General features: G+C 41.7%; 1 non-coding gene across 1 annotated transcript; it reads right to left on the reverse strand.

Annotated features, from left to right (window-relative positions):
* Positions 1-5,688: 5,688 nt before the first annotated feature.
* Positions 5,689-5,763, reverse strand: Trnat-cgu (transfer RNA threonine (anticodon CGU)). The gene has a single exon. It is a non-coding gene; the product is annotated as a tRNA-Thr (tRNA).
* Positions 5,764-18,037: the final 12,274 nt, after the last annotated feature.

The following is an 18,037-nucleotide window of genomic DNA, read 5'->3' on the forward strand; positions in this document are numbered from 1 at the left end:
GTGCACTTGAAGACCAATATTTTTCCTGAAACTTTCTCTGAAAATCTCCCCAGGATGTGAAGTTTTCAATATTTACTGTGCCCCGTTCTGAAGCTTGACCCTACAAATAACCTACCGCAACTATTTTCTTAGCATCCTCCAAACTTTTAGGTATGGCTTGGTAAACGCTTTAAAGAAATGGGTGAGGTGTACCTCCCCGTATGGTTTGAATTTAGGAAACTGTCTCGACAAGCCTGAATTTGATCTCCTTTGCAAATCGGTTATCATGTCCTTATTTAATATAGTATTTTGGGAAACTGTGCCTTTCTCTAGTTTCTCCTGCATAAACTTAATTTTTTTCCTCAAAGTTTCTAAGTCTTTCTTGATCTTATCTCAATCGGAAGTTACTATAGGTGAAGAGATATCAACACTTAGTTTCTCTTCAACCTTTCGTCCTATTAATTCTTTAACTTGTTCTTCTAAGCCATTCAAATTTATGAGCTCTGCAATCATTAACTTTTCTTTGAAGTTCTGTTCTACACTTTCCACCCGCGATTTGACCCCTGAAATTGGCGCCTGTACTAGGGGGAGCAACTTATCTTGTTTCTGGACATTGGTTTTTAGCGTAGTTAATTCTCGTTCGATAAGATCAAATGTGACATTACATATTTTTTTCAAAGAGTCGTATTTTTCGTTAAATTGTGTTACCAAATTCTAATTTTTGAACTAACCCTTTTAGATGAGCTTCATTTCTTTGTTCTAAATCCATAAATAAATTATCTGTCTCTTCACTCAGGGAATCGAACAATTCATTTTCCAATTCTTTTTTTCTATTCTTGCATATGATTACTTAGGATATTAACTCGAGCCTCTACCTTTGTGTTTTGCTAATCTAACTTAGAGTTTAATTCCGTCTTCAGTTCATCCTGTTTTGTGTTTTGTGATTCAAACTGCGCTTTGATAAACCTCATTAATTCGCCTAAATCTATCCCGTGTTTTTCAATTTCCATAACCCCAACAGACTCTACGGATTGGGGTTCTTTTTCCATTGTGTTTAGTTTTGCCTTTAATCTAGTTTTCATTAAAAGTACACTCGCTTATTTCCACAAGCCCCCCAAACTTCACAAACAATCAAAGGTCAGTAGTAGCTCACCCGTCGTCGGTGGAAGGTGGCGTCGGCAACGGTGTACGGCGGCGTCAGTGTCGATGGACGGTGGCGTCGGAGTAGGTGGACGACGGCGTCGGCTTTTGTGGACGGGTGCGTCGGCGTTGGTGTGATGCGACGTCGGCTGCTGTACGGCGGCGTCGGCGTCGATGTCCGGCGGCGTCTGCGTTTCTACACGTTAGCGTCGGTGGTTTGTGCGATTTTATTGATTCCCTTAATCATTTCACATTTATCAACACAATATTTCTGGATAAGTATCGTGGAATCGCTCTTCAGCCTCGCTGTTATCAGTTGCTATGGCAACTCCCAACGGTTTTTTTCCCCTTATAGCTACTTCTTTAACATTTCCCCGTCTTTCTCAAGTTCTTTCTTTACGGTCGCCACGTTCTTGCGGTTGCCCGGTGTAATGTTAAGCTCTCTCTATACAGCGTCAGTGTTTTCGTGGACTTACTTGTTGAAGAATGCTGGTTCTGCTTTCTTGCAGCGCCTAAGTCTTCTGCTAGCACCGGACGCTTCTCCGAAGATTTCACCGCTAGGAAGGGGAAATTTTCGCTCTCTCGCTCTCTGTCTTCTTATTTAAGAAATACGCCTCTCTTGGAATATCATTCAGTGCACTAAAACATTTATTTCCACTTTGTACAAAAAGACAACTACTACACTTGATGACGTAAACCCACACATTATTGGGTACCCAGAATCAGTTAATTACACATTTTTGAACACAATTAATACGTAAGCTTTTATCGTGGCTGACTATCCACGTCCAGTCCACGTACTCTCAACAGCAGTTCAACATCTAATAAACAGTCACTTTTTCGAGTCTCACCATTTTTTTTTTAGCAATACAATGCTACATTACTCTTAGCAATACAATGCTACATTACTCTTTGCAGCCGGCCAAGGAGCTTCCGGGCCGTACTTGCTTAATCTTGGCAGGTCGCGCTGAACACTTGGCAGCGCCGACAAATTATCTCCCTTCCAGTTTCGCCTGCACAAACAATAAATGGGTGTAGTATCCCATGCTCATCCTTATGCCCAGCTTTAAAATAACGGCTGGAACAAAATTGTCTCCAGACTTTGGTATAATTCTGGGGGCACTACAGTGAGTCACCCATGAAGTGGCTCCACGGGCCTCTCTTTCCCTCTGGCCTGCCCTCCACTGCCTCTTGAACGGTAGACATCTTTATTATTATTATCGTATACATCAGTTACAGTAACACACATTTAGCAAGACAAAGAAATATATACAAAAATGAACACGTGAAATTATATACACTACACAAGTTTTAAAACGGCTCACACTAAACTCGAATGTTGACGGACTCGATCCAGCGGAGTGCCTCGTAGGATGCTTGATGGAGATTCTCAATGCCACCACAGAAGCGTCTGATTGGATATTCATTCACAATGTGGTTCATTGTTTGGGTGTCACCACAGTCACACACTCTGTCACTTGAAAAGCCCCACTTGTTCATGTTGTAGCTGCATCTACCCTCTTCAGTCCGATATGTGTTTAACTGCTCCAACACCTCCCTTGGTTGGTGGAAGCCTGGAACTGGAACTGTGGTTTCGGGTTCTTGTAGCTTGCCACTCACGTTTCCACTGCGTCCCTGTCGAATCCTGTGGATAGCATTTGGACTCCCATTTCATATGCTGGTCTTCTAGATTTGAGGCGTTTCCTGGGCACTGATAGCAAATTGTCGTGAAGAGGGATGGAGTTGTTTTCAGAAACTTGCTGACAGAGGTTGTAAAGACCAGCCTTTCGACAGACGTCTGGTGGATAGATGTTTTAAAGCACTGGTAGCCAGCAAGTAGGTGCAGACCAGACTGTACCACTAACTACTGTCATAACTGTTGGACGTCTACTTTTGCTACGTGGACGCTTGAGAGCCAGACTGGTGCACAGTATTCTGCTACAGAGTGTGCCAGTGCAAGGGAAGCTCCTTGGACGACTGGTGTGGTTGCTCCCCATGTACTACCTTTCAGCTTCCTGACAAGGTTCACTTGTGTTTGTGTCTTCTTGTCCAAGTTGGAAAGGTGTTTTTTTTGTATGTTAAAGTTCTGTACAGAGTGACTCCCAGGTATCTTGGACTTTCGTTATATCTGACTGTGCCAAGAGGGCCGAACTGTGAACTGATATTTGCTGATGAAAGCCGATTAGAGAAGTGGAAAAGGCTTACCTCGGTTTTAGAAAAATTTGGTATCAGTCGCCATCTCAAAATACTCATAATGTTTAGTAATGCTGGTCGTTAGGTGTCCTTCACATTCAGAAAGGTCTTCACTCTGATATGAAATTGCCACGTCATCTGCATATTGAAATTTTCGGCAAGTCAAATTCGGCAGGAGAGCTGTGTAGAAGTAGAATAACACAGGAGCAAGAACAGAGCCCTGAGGTAATCCGTCCTTGAGTAAATGCCATCTGCTTTTCTCTTCTCCTTGATGTACTTAAAACCGCCTATTGCTTAACTTGTTACTTAAGAAGTTGCCTAGACTTTTGCAAGGTACTGCTCTCAAAAATTTCAATAATGGCGCCACACCATGTCATAAGCTGCTGACAGGTCAATGAACACTACTCCAGTTTTAAGTTTCTTTTGGTATGCAGATTCTATATGAGTAGTCAGTGAGAGCACTTGTTCACAGCTTCTATAAGGTCTGAATCCAGCTTGTTCATGCGGTATCATAGCATTAATTTGACCTTGGATTCGGTTAGGAATCATACATTGCAATAGCTTGTAAGCTCAGCTGAGTAGAGATATTGGGAGGAAGTTTTCTGCAGCTGTTCCCTCTTTCCCTGGCTTCTTAATAGCGATAATTTTTGCTCTTCCAAATATTTTTGGGTAATGTCGCTGTAGGACGAATTTCGTTAAAAATGCAGATAACCACTTCATGCTGATATTGTGGGTCGGTTTCTTAACTCCTTTTAGCTTGTAGAAGTTGATTCTTTCTTAATATTTCCTTACATGGTTTGTTGACCTTTCACATTCATGTTGACTATGGTCGTGCCTTAGTGATTGCCATATACACTTTTGATGGACAATGGCCCACTGGTTCTGTCTCAAGGTTTTCAAGATTTTTGTACAAAGAGTGGCGTCTGACATGTTACGGCCCTCCCTTTCATCCCCAGTCGAATGGAGAAGTGGAGCAGCTGATCCATACATTGAAAACCGAGATGAAAAAAATAGATCACCCAATCTTATCCTGCGGAAGCCCTTGATAGACTCTCGAGTTCACACAGGTTCACTCCAGTCAGCAAACAAAGCTGTTTCATAGCTGCAGGCTCCGTACCCTGCTTCATCTGCTCTGGACGATGCTCAGTTACCCATTGCCACCTATCTCACAATGGTTCCACCAGCACTCCACCGTATGGCCTCGCAAGATTGGCCAACGCCCTCAGGAGATACCAGTAGTCGTCTGTAGCAATAGAGGCCACTCACTACCTCTGCGTCATGTGCACATACGATTGCTTGGTGTGAGGAAACTATGACCAGCTCCACTAAATCCATCCACATATGATCGACATCACACTGGAGAGTTCTCTGATCCACAGCCACCTCTATTACGGGTGTTGGCCCTGCAGCACAGTGACGGCCTAATTTCATTACTGCACTTTCTTTGCTCCAGGTGCTGTTTCTGCCGGGCAGAATACACAGTGCTGGACCACTTCTATCTCTGCAGTCCCTGATGCTGCCACCATCTTCTTCACTGCCTCCATCCCTTACATGGATACAGCAGAGTTGTCACGAGCGCTCCCTTACAGCCTCTCACTGGTAAGTGGACACAGCACCTGCCTGCAGCTGCACCTGCACCCCTATTTCTTGGTCTCTATAATGCAAGTTTATTGTCTTCATCAAGTATGTAACCTAGACAATCAGTTTAATTCAAGTAAGTTTTGTTCCTTTACTTACTTTATGCACTCAATAACAGTGGAACATAACTAAAATATGGCTGCATGCGCTATTTCTCTGTCATATGGCGTTTGGTATAACTTATATTCGCTTATAAACAAGCACACGTGATATAGTCTTATGATACCTTCCTTACCTGTCTTACTCTCACCTCTACTTTCCTCCCCCACATCCTGAATAGAGTGTCGTGCTTACCCAGTCATTCCACCTCCCGTATTTACAGTATTTCTTTTATAGCCCGTGGCGCTTTTGGGCACCCCTAGCCCCCCACTTCAACTCCTCCACCCGCCTCCCCCGACGGTGGTTCTGTTACTGTGACAGCTTTTCCAACACTTACCTGGTATCATCTCCACCACTTCATTGATTCCATGTCATCCCCTTACCACATCCCATTCCCTCCTTTTAATTGTTGCAGTTATCCTTGACAACTTTTCCAGCACTTTCCTAGCACAATTCCCACATGCTTTATTACTGATTCCATTCCACCCCCTTCCCGGCCCACCCTGCCACACAACCCTGCTCCACATTTATAAACATCCAATCATTATTTTAATTGTGCATTTAATACCTTATATTTCATGCTCTATATATCTTCTACAACATATTGGTTGTTGAAACTTCCTGGCAGATTAAAACTGTGTGCCCGACCGAGACTCGAACTCGGGACCTTTGCCTTACGCGGGCAAGTGCTCTACCAACTGAGCTACCGAAGCACGACTCACGTCCGGTACTCACAGCTTTACTTCTGCCAGTATCCATCTCCTACCTTCCAAACTTTACAGAAGTTCTTCTGCGAACCTTGCAGAACTAGCACTCCTGAAAGAAAGGATATTGCGGGACCGAGTTCGAGTCTCGGTCGGGCACACAGTTTTAATCTGCCAGGAAGTTTCATATCAGCGCACACTCCGCTGCAGAGTGAAAATCTCATTCTGGAAATATTGGTTGTTGTTGTTGTTGTGGTTTTCAGTCCTGAGACTGGTTTGATGAAGCTCTCCATGCTAATCTATCCTATGCATGTTGCTTCATCTCCCAATACCTACCGCAACCTACATCCTTCTGAATCTGCTTAGTATATTCATCTCTTGGTCTTCCTCTACGATTTTTACCCTCCACGCTGCCCTCCAACGCTAAATTTGTGATCCCTTGATGCCTCAGGACATGTCCTACCAACCGACTCCTTCTTGTAGTCAAATTGTGACTCAAACGTCTCCCCAATCCTATTCAACACCTCCTCATTAGAAATGTGATCTACCCACCTAATCTTCAACATTCTTCTGTAGCACCACATTTCGAAAGCTTCTATTCTCTTCTTGTCCGAACTATTCACTTCTATACATGGCTACACTCCATACAAATACTTTCAGAAACGACTTCCTACATTTAAATCTATACTGGATGTTAACAAATTTCTCTTCTTCAGAAACGCATTTCTTACCTTTGCTAGTCTACATTTTATATCCTCTCTACTTCGACCATTATCAGTTATTTTGCTCCCCAAATAGCAAAACGCCTTTACTACTTTAAGTGTCTCATTTCCTAATCTGATTCCCTCAGCATCACCCGACTTAATACGACTACATTCCATTATCCTCGTTTTACTTTTGTTTATGTTCATCTTATCTCCTCCTTTCAAGACACTGTCCATTTCGTTCAACTGCTATTCCAAGTCCTTTTCTGTCTCTGATAGAATTACAATATCATCGGCGAACCTCAAAGTTTTTATTTCTTCTCCATGGATTTTAATACCTACTCCGAATTTTTCTTTTGTTTCGTTTACTGCTTGCTCAATATACAGATTGAATAACATCGGGGAGAGGCTACAACCCTGTCTCACTCTCTTCCAAACCACTGCTTCCCTTTCATGTCCCTCGAATCTTATAACTGCCATCTGGTTTCTGTACAAATTGTAAATAGCCTTTCGCTCGCTGTATTTTACCCTTGCCACCTTCAGAATTTGAAAGAGAGTATTCCAGTCAACATTATCAACAGTTTTCTCAAGTCTACAAATGCTAGAAATGTACGTTAGCCTTTTCTTAATCTAGCTTTTAAGATAAGTCGTACGGTCAATATTGTCCTCAAGAACCTCGCCCTTGTATAGACCCTCTTCCACCTCTCTGCTTTCCTTTCTTTGCTTAGAACTGGGTTCTTATCTGAGCCCTTGATATTCATACAAGTGGTTCTCTTTTCTCCAAAGGTCTCTTTAACTTTCCTGTAGGCAGTATGTATCTTACCAGTAGTGAGGTAAGCCTTTACATCCTTACATTTGTCCTCTAGCCATCCCTGCTTTGCCATTTTGCACTTCCTTTCAATCTCATTTCCGAGACGTTTGTATTCCTTTTTACCTGCTTCATTTACTGCATTTTTTATATTTTCTCCTTTCATCAATTAAAATCTATATTTCTTCTGTTGCCCAAGGATATCTACTAGCCCTCGTCTTTTTACCTACTTGATCCTCTGCTGCGTTCACCACTTCATCCCTTAGAGCTATCCATTCTTCTTCTACTGTATTTTTCCCCCCATTCTTGTCAATTGTTCCTTTATGCTCTTTCTGAAACTCTCTACAACCTCTGGTTCTTTCAGTTTATCCAGGCCCCATCTCCTCAAATTCCCACCTTTTTGCAGTTTCTTCAGTTTTAGTCTACAGTTTATAACCAATAGTTTGTGGTCAGAGTCCACATCTGCCCCTGGAAATGTCTTACAATTTAAAACCTGGTTCCTAAATCTCTGTCTTACCATTATTTAATCTATCTGATATCTTCTAGTATCTCCAGTGTTCTTCCATGTATACAACCTACTTTCATGATTCTTGAACCAAGTGTTAGCTATGATTAATTTATGCTCTGCACAAAATTCTACGAGGGGGCGTCCTCTTTCATTTCTTAGCCCCAATCCATATTCACCTACTATGTTTTCTTCTCTCCCTTTTCCTACTCTCGAATTCCAATCACCCATGACGTTTAAATTTTCGTCCCCCTTCACTACCTGAATAATTTCTTTTATCTCTTCATACATTTCATCAATTTCTTCGTCATCTACAGAGCTAGTTGTCATATAAACTTGTACTACTGTTGTAGGCGTGGGCTTCGTATCTATCTTGGCCACAAAATGTGTTCACTATGTTGTTTGTAGTAGCTTACCCGAACTCCTATTTTTTATTCATTATTACCCCTTTTTGATTTTGTATTTGTAACCCTGTATTCACCTGACCAAAAGTCTTGTTCCTCCTGCCACCGAACTTCGCTAATACCCACTGTATCTAACTTTAACCTATCCATTTCCCTTTTTAAATTTTCCAATCTGCCTGCTCGATTAAGGGATCTGACATTCCACGCTCTGATCCGTAGAACGCCAGTTTTCTTTCTCCTGATAACAACGTCCTCTTGAGCAGTCCCCATATTGGTTACACTACAAAATATTTTAACGGAAAAGTTCAGTAATTTTCTGTACCATGATTATGTATGACACATAGAATTATTTTATAATAAGATTCGATAGATGGTTGTGTTCTGTTGTTGTTACAATTGTTCTGCAATTCTTTGATGCCTTGGTCTTTCTCGTTTAACATTCATCTTTTGGGATGACCTCAAATTTTCGTGCTATAAGCATATTGTGTACATCTTGAATCCACAGATAACTCAGTTCTGTACCTACTCTCTTTCCATAATCATGGATAATGTAACGCAGACTTGCAACTTACGCTGTTAATCTTTGACCAGTAGTCACCGAGTAACTTCCAAAGTACATTTTCAGACCATGTTTACTACACATATAACGATTGTATTGATGTTCTTTCTGTGACTCAGTTGTTCTATGGCTGAAAAACAAGTTTGCTATCTATCTGCCATACATTTTGGTGATTTTGCGCTTGTTTTCATACTGGGAGACCCAGTTCAATAGATCTGGAGGATGGCTTGAGGGGTTCCAGAAAGCCGTATCTTTCGAACGTTAAAATAGGCCTTTTAAATGACATGTTTTTCAGAAAGTATTTGAGTTAGGAATTTGACATTTTTCAGGTTATATATTGGAGTACTGGCCACAACGCATGAGAGGGATTTTTAAAAAATGGAACGCACTTGTTAGACATCCCTATTGTAATGAAAATTCACTTCTTTTAGTGCCTTTTTGCTTGTAAATTCAACAATATACAGGTTTTTGGAAAAAGGTCTTGTTAATTTACGCATAAGGAACTGCATAGCATTTCCTGAAATTCTGAAGCAAATTGATTTGGTAGATACTGATACATGTAATTTGTTTGAAAAAATAAAGCTTTTGGGAATCGAGTGACAAACTTTGGGTTACCTTCTAAGTGCATTCCAGGTCCATAAGATGGATTATCTTCATTTTCTGCAAACTCCTCCTCCAGATTCCTCTTTGTCGAGCTCCTGTGTACTCAGGTTTGTATTTCTAGGATATTTACAGCCCTGTCAGCAACACAAAGACATTCCTCATCTAAACCAAGAATAGTTTTTACCATGTTGAAACCTATCTTCTTTTCCATATTTCTAAATACTTTGCACTTTCTAACGTTGCCATCATTGAAAGTAGCAACAGCAAAGTGAGTGAAGTGTTTCTATTCCAACAAACACAATCTTGGGGATTCTTGACCATGTAACATTGAGTTTTTCCATGAACACAATTTTTCGACAGTTCAGATGCTGCTAAGTCTCTGAAAACAGGTTTTATCATCTCCATGACCATATCAGGCACTTACACCATGCAAATTAGTAAGAAAATCAACAAATGGGGGAAAATGCATAAAGTTTTGAAACTTTGGGAAATTACTCGTAATAATAAGAAACAGAAAAGTTCCCCTTCGTAAGGGGGCGCGTCCCCACTCTATCCCCTCCAAAAGTTAATTTGTGCCATATTTCGCATTTATACACAAAAAGGCTAATTTTTCGAGCAGACCACTTATTAGTAAGTGTATTCATCACAAAATTGTACACGAAAAGGATCTTGTCCATCTTTTCATTTATATGAGTGGTATTTGAAGTATAAGAATTGAAACATAATTATGTTAACGTAATAGTTTGTACTTTTAATTATTTAGCAAAGTATTTAAATGAAAAGCGTAATTAAGGGTATGGAAATATTCCATAGCCTATATATTCTACTTAATGATATTTCTTTTGCGATCAGTATTGTTGAAATCAGGAGTAAGTGCCATCAACGAAAATTTCAGGTTCCCTTTCTCATTCACTGAGCTCTCCCCTACCATTTTTGTCGCTGCCGAGCTCAGTTGAGTTAATTTTATGAACTGTCAAATTAGTGCCAGAAAGTTCTGCGTTTGTGACAGTATTTACCAGTTTGTGGTTTTATAAACTGCTTCTTCTTAGTCTCATTTCTTTTGTCTGGACTGGGAAAACAATAGTGCTGGGCCCTACTACCTGTTTTATTCGTGGTAAATTAGTTTTGGAAGGAGAGACGTTAATAGTGACGAAGGTCTTGAAAACTCTGATACTCGTAAGTAAAGGATAAGGAACGGAATATAAGGAAACTAATTAATCAGAATGTTGCACAAGCAGTTGATAAAAGTTTGAGATCCTCTTCCTCTCATCCATACAGTTTCGAAAAAGACTGTTTCTTATGAGCTACATAGTTTGACATGGAGGCGGAAAAAAAAAAACACTCCACAAACCCCATGCTCTGTTTGAAGTTCGCTTCTTAACTGTTAAAAAAACACTGCTTGAGAAAGCAGAGACACGTGATGGTGATTTGAGTAGAAACGCTACCGAACACATCACCACAGTTTTGTGCTTAGTAGCTGCAGAAGTCTGCTACCATCAAGATAGCTATTGCTAAATTAGTGTCGAACTCTTCCTCTGTTCGAAAAAGAGGCCACCTTCAAGATATCTACTTTTATGCTGCTTTTCAAGGATCATGCAAGTTTCATTCCCCAGATGATTTAAGGGATTGCTTCATGTACGAATTATCGAGTATACCAATGTGTCTGTTTCACTACTAGATGGGCATTCTGTTAGTAAAAGGGTGAACGGTCTGAAAGGCACAAATTTTAGCACTAAAAGGCTTCTTACTCAAACAAATGTCACATATAATTACAAACTATACAGGAAAGTTAATCCAACAGCAGCAGAGAGTTTTTTTTTTTAAACTTGTCAAGGAACAAGACATAGGTGATAAATATAAATATAATGCTTTACTCAACATATTTCTCATGCTCTTTGAGAGTAGCTTTCTATTAGAACGTTCTAAACAGGGTACTATCAGCAACAGGAAGCCTCTGTGGCTGACCAATGATATCATGTTGAATCAAACGGGGATTATATAAAAATGTTAGAAGTTGTCACAATCAAGCTACAGTAGCCCATTACAAACGCTATTGTAAGGTGCTTAAAAATGTTATGAGGAAGGCAAAGAGTATGTGGTATGTAAATAAACAGGTAATTCACCAGGGGCAAAATTAAAACCATATGGTCAGTTGTGGAGGAAGTGTCTGGTCAGCAGCACAAGGTCGTCGATATAATGTCAGTTCGTAGTAAAAATATTCCTGTTACTGACAGATCAGCTATATGTACAGTGTTTACCAATCATTTTCTGAGCATTGCTGGTGGATTAAATAAAAAATTAGTCTCTACAAGGAATCATATAACGTTCTTGGCAAATACTTTTCTGAGATTGATGTCTGTTATGCTCCTCTGTGATATAGACAAAAAGGAGATTGAGTCAGGAATTCACTCACTAAAGACTAAAGTCTCTCATGGATATGATGGGGTGCCTACCAGAATATTAAAATACTGTGCTACACATGTTAGCCCTGTATTTAACCATATTTGTAATTTTTCCTATAGGAATAGTAAGTTCCCTAAACGATTGAAGTACTCATTAGTAAAGCCGCTTTATAAAAAGGGAGAAAGGGATAATTTAGATAATTTGAGACCTATTTCTACGCCATTAATGTTTGCTAAAGTTATTGAAAAGACTGAGTATGTAAGGAAAATTTATCATTAAATTTCACACGATTTGCTATCAAATGTACAGTTGGGGTTTAGTAGTCGTTTAACAACTGAAAATGCTATATTCTCTTTTCTCTGCGAGGTGCTGGATGGATTATACAAAAGTTTTCGAACGCTAGGCATATCTTCTGATTTAACTAAGGTGTTTGATTGTGTTGAACACTAAATACTGCTTCAGAAGTTGGACCATTACGGAATACAGGGAATAGCTCACAATTGACTCACCTCTTACTTTCGCAGCAGACAGCAAAGGGTCATTATTCACAATGTTGAGAATGACTGTGATGTGGGGTCTGAGTGGGGTATGGTCAGTTGGGAGGAGGAATCAGTGTTGAGGCCACTCTTACTCCTTATTTACATAAATGACATGCCCTCTAGTATTACGAGTAACTCTAAAATATTCCTGTTTGCTGGTAGCTTGGTAGTAAAGGATGTTGTGTGCAACATTGGTTCGGTTTCAAATACTGCAGTTCATGACCTAAGTTCATGGATTGTCGAAAATCAACTAATTCTAAATCACAGTAAGACTCAGTTTTTGCATTTTTTAAAACACAATTCAACAAAACCTGTCGTTTTAATTTCACAGAATGTGCCTATGATTAGTGAAACTGAGCAGTTCAAATTTCTAGGTGTTCAGATAGATGGTAAACTTTCGTGGAAAGGCCACGTTCAGGATTTTGTTCAAAGACTTAATGCTGCCATTTTTACTATTCGAACGGTATCTAAAGTGAATGATCGTTCGACAAGAAAATTAGTCTAATTTGCTTATTTTCATTCGCTTATGTCTTTTGGTATTAAATTTTGGGGTAACTCTTCCCATTGTAAAAGGATATTTTTGCCTCAGAAACGGTCGGTTCGGACAATCAGTGGTGTAAGTTCACGAACCTCTTGTCGACCCCTGTTCATGAGTCTGGGTATTTTGGCACTGGCCTTTGAATATATATATTTCTTGTTAACAATATTAGCTTATTCCCAAGAATACGCGGCTTTCACTCAGTTAATACTCGGCAGAAATGAAACCTGCAGTTGGATCGGACTTCCTTACGTCTTGTGCAGGAAGATGTGCGATATACTGCTGGATCGATTTTCAGTAAGCTACCACTCTAACTGAAATAGCAGCAATCCACGTACTTTCAAATCGGAACGGAAGAGTTTCCTCATAGGTCACTCCTTTTATTCTGTCGAAGAATGCCTTGAAAAATTAATCATTTTTTTGTATTGTCGACTGCGTTTACTTAAACTTATGTATTGACTCTTTCCGGGTTCATAAGAATTTTATGTAATTTCATGTACTGACACGTTCCATGATCTTGGAGATTTGCTCCTCCATTTGGTCCTACAGAACTTGACGTGTAAATAAATAAAAAAAGAGTGTATTACAACCTAATTAGTACTTGCCTTCTGTTCGCCACAGCACCACCCGTTCATTAACTGGCTGTTTACCTTTTATGTACTTCTCTACAACATGTGGTCTGTCGAGCCTATTTCTAAACAAATTTGTATTTCTAAATAAGTAGTCTTAAAATTAACTGTCTTGATTGCTTTTTATGGATTCAAATTTCTTGTAAGTCCACATTCACTTCTCTTACCCATTTACACGAGTACGGCAAGGTTTAAAATTACCTTCATGAATGTGTTCTTGTCAATTAAATACAATAGGGAGCAAAATTGTAATCGTCGTTATCTGATTTATTGCCCTTTATGTTTCGTCAACTATCAGTATATTAGATAACTGTAATATCACTCTCCCGTCTTTCGGTTTGTTTGCTATTTGTTAGCGACTGCCAAACTTTCAAAGATGTAAAATGTTTGTTACACAACTACATAATAATATTACACGTTTGTTTCGTTTAGTGTTAGTTCTAATTGTTGTATCTGCTCCAGTTAAGTGTTTATGAGGGTGAATCGAAAGCCTTTTGGTTCTATCTTTTACTAGCCGAAATACGACTCGTACAGGTAATTAGGAATGTACTTATTATTTTACTTACCTTTCACTATTATTCCACATACGCCCAGCACCGGTTCAGACAGTTGTCCCATATCAGCACTAAATTTGAAATCCCCCTATGGTGAAATTAGCCCTGCTGACAGCGGAACCCCCGCGGACTGCTGTTTTGCACATGAATCGCTTTCCTGCTAGGAACTTTTTCAGCAGAGCGAAAACGTGGAAACCAGTAGAAGCGAGCTCTGGACCGTATGGTAGGTGTTCCGGACTCCCCCAGAGCTTTTAGGCGTTTCCGATAGCCACATGCGACCTTGTATTGTCGTTGGAGATAACCATGTTGTGCAGGCAAACATTTGCTTGCCTTTCACAATGTCATCCAACTGTTCAGGGACTCACCGACACGAAATTTTCAGGTATCTTCAGGACCCGTGAACGAAGTCATAAACACACGTACATGAAATACCAGGCTCCCAGGAAATATGCTTGCGGTGCACACGCCGATCCGATTACACCATTGCAGCGATGCGGGAAGTGGTGTTGTCATGCTGCTGCAAACGTTGCCTCCCCGAACGCTCATTACCATGTAGCCTAAGCCTACACGGCCTTTTGCGAGCCGGCCGTTCTGGCCGAGTGGTTCTAGGCGCTTCAGTCTGGAACTGCGCGATCGCTACGGTCGCAGGTTCGAATCCTGCTTCGGGCATGGATAAGAGTGATGTCCTTAGGTTAGTTAGGTTTAGAAGTTCTAAGTTCTAGGGGACCGATGACCTCAGATGTTAAGTCCCATAGTGCTCAGAGCCATTTGAACCATTTGAACCTTTTGCGAACTCACAACACCTGCACTGCCACAACCTACCCCTTCTTCTCCTCCTCCTCCTCCTCCTCCTCCTACATCTACTCCTACTACTACTCCCACATCTCAAAGCGAGAGACTTTTCCCATACGTGAGCTGAGATGCTTCCAGTACGATAAAACAAGTCTAACTGAAAAAGGGTGAAGTGTAGAACGCCTCTTTGTGAAAGACTGAGAAAGGCAAGAAAAGTGGCGGTTCTGTGGCGCATCGCAATCGGGCCGACATATAGAAAATATGAAAATTAGAGACGGGTCGGTTGTCGTTCTGAACACGACAAATTGGCCGCCCTCTTGGTTTCGCGACTGCTCACATACATTCAAACCTAAAAAACCGAAACATCAGCAAAAATGTTGCTGCTGTAACAGACCAATACGGATGATCTCATTAACCGCCTAATGAGTATGGAAGAGTGGGTGTGTCACTGTGATCCATAAACTGACGGGCAAAACAAGCAGCGGAAAGACGATGATTCAACACCGCCGAAAATGGCAGTGCCACGATCATCATCAGGCCAGGTGGCGCTGTTTAGGGACGGCCACGGTGTAGTGTCAACAGATACAGGAGCCGACACGGGAGTATGATGCCGAAAAGTCTTGATGAGGTTGCAAGCGGCTGCCAAGGCAAGCGTCGTAGGGCGCAGTCCAAGGGCATGTTTCCGCCCCGAAGAGATAGCCCCATCTCATTTTGTACACCACACAATCAAACATACTGCTTCTATGAGTTACCAAATTTTTGCCTCACCCTCTGCACTAACCTAGGAGGGTACTCAGTGCCATCTACGTCTTTCTTTGGATGAAGGAAAGATTGCATAGCCGGAATTTCCAGAATGACTAGGTGGAGAGTTTCGCGAAGCGCCAAAATGGCAGACTTCCACAAGCAATGTCGAAAGCAAGCTATCCATTGTTGGGAAAGTGTGTCGCATTGAAGATTTACTATGTAAAGGACGGCCAGCACAATCACCAACTTCCACGGTCGCAGCTTGATGTTTTGCGTCATTGATGAAAAGTGTATCGCTGCCTCTCGCCAAATACTTAAACCTATATAGTAGGGAATTCTTCCGGACCGGATGATTAAATGTTGATTTCTGAATTCTGCGATCACCTTTCCACACAGATAATTGGGTTTTTGCTGCAGTTTTCTGCTTATTGTGTTGCTTTGTTCGTTTCACATATTTGTATAAAATTTCACTGTCACGTTCAAAACTAACCAAACTGTATTGATTTGGAATGAGCTGCGACAGTTCATACCTTATATATATATATATATATATATATATATATATATATATATATATATATATATATATATATATATATATATACTCCTGGAAATTGAAATAAGAACACCGTGAATTCTTTGTCCAAGGAAGGGGAAACTTTATTGACACATTCCTGGGGTCAGATGCATCACATGATCACACTGACAGAACCACAGGCACATAGACACAGGCAACAGAGCATGCACAATGTCAGCACTAGTACAGTGTATATCCACCTTTGCAATGCAGGCTGCTATTCTCCCATGGAGACGATCGTAGAGATGCTGGATGTAGTCCTGTGGAACGGCTTGCCATGCCATTTCCACCTGGCGCCTCAGTTAGACCAGCGTTCGTGCTGGACGTGCAGACCGCGTGAGACGACGCTTCATCCAGTCCCAAACATGCTCAATGGGGGACAGATCCGGAGATCTTGCTGGCCAGGGTAGTTGACCTTCTAGAGCACGTTGGGTGGCACGGGATACATGCGGACGTGCATTGTCCTATTGGAACAGCAAGTTCCCTTGCCGGTCTAGGAATGGTAGAACGATGGGTTCGATGACGGTTTGGATGTACCGTGCACTATTCAGTGTCCCCTCGACGATCACCAGAGGTGTACAGCCAGTGTAGGAGATCGCTCCCCACACCATGATGCCGGGTGTTGGCCCTGTGTGCCTCGGTCGTATGCAGTCCTGATTGTGGCGCTCACCTGCACGGCGCCAAATACGCATACGACCATCATTGGCACCAAGGCAGAAGCGACTCTCATCGCTGAAGACGACACGTCTCCATTCGTCCCTCCATTCACGCCTGTCGCGACATCACTGGAGGCGGGCTGCACGATGTTGGGGCGTGAGAGGAAGACGGCCTAACGGTGTGCGGGACCGTAGCCCAGCTTCATGCAGACGGTTGCGAATGATCCTCGCCGATACCCCAGGAGCAACAGTGTCCCTAATTTGCTGGGAAGTGGCGGTGCGATCCCCTACGGCACTGCGTAGGATCCTACGGTCTTGGCGTGCATCCGTGCGTCGCTGCGGCCCGGTCCTAGGTCGACGGGCACGTGCACCTTCCGCCAACCACTGGCGACAACATCGATGTACTGTGGAGACCTCACGCCCCACGTGTTGAGCAATTCGGCGGTACGTCCACCCGGCCTACCGCATGCCCACTATACGCCCTCGCTCAAAGTCCGTCACCTGCACATACGGTTCACGTCCACGCTGTCGCGGCATGCTACCAGTATTAAAGACTGCGATGGAGCTCCGTATGCCACGGCAAACTGGCTGACACTGACGGCGGCGGTGCACAAATGCTGCGCAGCTAGCGCCATTCGTTGGCCAACACCGCGATTCCTGGTGTGTCCGCTGTGCCGTGCATGTGATCATTGCTTGTACAGCTCTCTCGCAGTGTCCGGAGCAAGTATGGTGGGTCTGACACACCGGTGTCAATGTGTTCTTTTTTCCATTTCCAGGAGTGTATATATATATATATATATATATATATATATATATATATATATATATATATATATATATATATATTCGCACCTACAGAATTATCGTCAATAAATGTAATTAAAGGCTTTCTATTGTCTTTTTATATGTGTGGCACAAGAAAAATGTGAGGAAAGATAGCAGGGCATTCCTCAGTGGCGACGTCTCTCTGTTAGAACTTGTAGTATTCAGGTAAACTTTCGAGGAGAGTTGGCAGTTGCTTTGCCGTGCTTCAGAAGCTCTGAGAATATCTACATTTGATGGGGTAAATCTCACGGATGTTTAGTGTAATGTACACTTTTTAATATGACTTCTGACTTTATTACAGGTTCTGATGGTTACAGGAACGGCAACACATTATGAAATAATGTAACAAAAGAGAAATGAGTAAGTGGCCTGGTCTCTATTATCTGTAAGAGATTAATAAGTGGTGGATATTGATTTCATTACTGGACGAGCAGTTTCTCAGCT

Source organism: Schistocerca gregaria, chromosome 8, assembly GCF_023897955.1.
Source record: "Schistocerca gregaria isolate iqSchGreg1 chromosome 8, iqSchGreg1.2, whole genome shotgun sequence".
Taxonomy (NCBI): Eukaryota; Metazoa; Arthropoda; class Insecta; order Orthoptera; family Acrididae; genus Schistocerca; species Schistocerca gregaria.